General features: G+C 38.1%; 1 non-coding gene across 1 annotated transcript; it reads left to right on the top strand.

Moving 5' to 3' along the window:
- Positions 1-269: 269 nt before the first annotated feature.
- On the top strand, positions 270-379 carry LOC116506868. Its single transcript, XR_004255082.1, has one exon. It is a non-coding gene; the product is annotated as a U6 spliceosomal RNA (small nuclear RNA).
- Positions 380-2458: the final 2079 nt, after the last annotated feature.

The raw sequence follows: 2458 nt of genomic DNA, 5'->3' as shown, positions 1-2458 counted from the left end.
TTTTTCATTTATCTCCACAATTCATGTGTATATTTGAAATTGCTGAACATCTAAAGGAGAATGATAGTATAGGATAAAAGGGTACAATATTGAGCTTCACTGGATCACTTTGATTTGCTGTTTCTTCACTCTCCTCATCTGATCACAGCTATTCTGCTCTCTAATTTATTTATTTATCTTTTAGCAACATCTTTATACCAGCCCAGTCACATGACTTTGCAGTGAACAGAAGAATCTCTAAATGAGGGGTATTAAAATTAGTTTGATAGAGTGCTTGCTTCGGCAGGCACTATATACTAAAATTGGAATGATACAGAGAAGATTAGCATGGCCCCTGCACAAGGATGACGCGCAAATTCGTGAAGCGTTCCATATTTTTTTGCCTACTATTCAAGAATGGACATTAAAAGTAACAAAATAACTGGCTAAAATATCAGCATATCTCAAGGACCATTCCAATGAGAGATAGAAACTGGAGTGGAGAAGATGGATTGACTATACTCAAAATAAATATGGGACTAAGAAATTCCAGAGAGTTTATGACTGAAGAAACAAGGAATGATATAATCTGTTTAGAGTTAGCCTAGCAAAGAGGAGTTAAAGCTCAAATGATAGAGGATATTAACTTTTTACTTTTAAGCTTATTTTAGAATATTTTTGTTAAAGATTTATACCCTGTATTGGTTCTGGGAAGTCGGGGGGGGGGGGGGGAAGGTTGGGAAGGGTGGGGTTTGGGTGGGGAGGGGAGGGGAGGGGAGGGGGAGGGAAGTAAGGACCCGGATTGTTGTTGGGGGCAATATGCTGACTCTGTAAACCGCTTAGAGAGGGCTGAAAGCCCTATGAAGCGGTATATAAGTCTAACTGCTATTGCTATTAAAAAAAAAAAAGTAAACATTTGTAAAAGTTTTTTTTTCCAAAATTTTCAATAAAAAAAAAATTAGTTTGATAGAACTAAACCACAAAATATTTCCCTCCTTAAAATGTTATCAGCAGTAGTGCCATATGTCTGAATCACTTGGATCTGTTTGCCAATTGTTGTTTCAGCTGCAGCTTATTTGCTAGTGAGATTTTTGTATTTTGTTCCTCTTTAAAGTGAATCTTAGTAGCCTTGTTTTTCTCCAGCCCAGAATGTGTAACACGCCATGACACTAATCCAACATGTTTGCTAAGGTACTAGGTACTAATCAAGTACTAAGGTCTTCCTTGGTTCAAACTCTGATTGGTTGTAGATTTGTGTGTGTGTTTGTATCAGGGGTGGGTTCTAGCCGGCGTTACTGTTGGTTCACTTGTGCGCAAGCTTTGTGGGTGCGCGCTGGATGTGTGCCCGCGTGCGCATGCGCAGTTCAATGGAAATTGTTTTGTGCATGTGAAGAACTCCTAAAAAAGATGGTGGCGACTGGGGAACTGGTTCAGGAACATGACCAGCCTGGGTCACTGCCAGTTCTGCGACCCAGGCCAGCATACTACTACCGATTTGGCCGAACCGGTTCAAACCGGTAGGAACCCACCCCTGGTTTGTATGTCATCTTACAAACCTGCTTCAATTGCATTGAAAAAGTTCATTTTAGCCCTTTCATTAGGAGTTCCTGAAGGAAAATTCATTCAAAATTTGAATTTTGAATCCTACAAGGACCACTCACGTCAATTCATCTGCTACTTGTTAATTGTTTCTTTGTTATTTATGTCTGAGCATTAATTTTTCCTTTAGCTAGTTGACCTGCATTCAACAGCTCTGCTAAGTATCATATATTAATGAACAATGAAACATTATGAGAAATAAACAAAAGATGTAATGTGTGGGGACTGAAGAACACAGTAAAAGATATGAGAACAGCTAAATTTTGCTGTATTACACCTGTAAAACGGAAGAAGGAATGGAGGTCTATATGACTGACAGGAAAAAAAAAGGAGAGATGAAGGTAGGCAAGAAGGAAGGAAAGAAGGAAGTAAGAAGGTGAAAGCAAATTCCTGTCTCTGGATTTTTGTTTGCTGCTTCTACAGATGTGTGCGTGCTTGCATTGGGTTAGTTGTAAATTGCTATTTCTTGTTTTTTTGCCTCTGCAGCTCCTGCTTCTGCCTCCAATTCTGCTTCTCGTGGTTCCACATTTATCTATTTTTTGTAAACAGAGAAAGAATCAGAGAAAAAGTCATAACAAGTCAGAAAAATAGTCAGAAAAACTGGGATATAATGCCCGATGACTTTATACATGGAATGGAATAAAGAATTCTACGTTACATACAAAAATCAATTCTTGGTGATTGAAACAGGCAAATGTTTGGAAACAATAAAAATATAAGAAAACGCCTAGCTAGACCTCTTGTTCCATACAGCGACATTTGTTTAGAATATCTCTGTAAATCACATGACATTTAAGCAACAGCATCTTTCCAACAACTAATAATCAAATGACATTCTAATTTTGAACTTACACAGAACTGAATACACCCCCTCACATTT

This window comes from Thamnophis elegans, chromosome 3 (genome assembly GCF_009769535.1).
Source record: "Thamnophis elegans isolate rThaEle1 chromosome 3, rThaEle1.pri, whole genome shotgun sequence".
In the NCBI taxonomy this organism is placed as follows: domain Eukaryota; kingdom Metazoa; phylum Chordata; class Lepidosauria; order Squamata; family Colubridae; genus Thamnophis; species Thamnophis elegans.
Note: the sequence above shows the minus strand (reverse complement) of the source record. Positions and strands in the feature narration are given on the sequence as shown.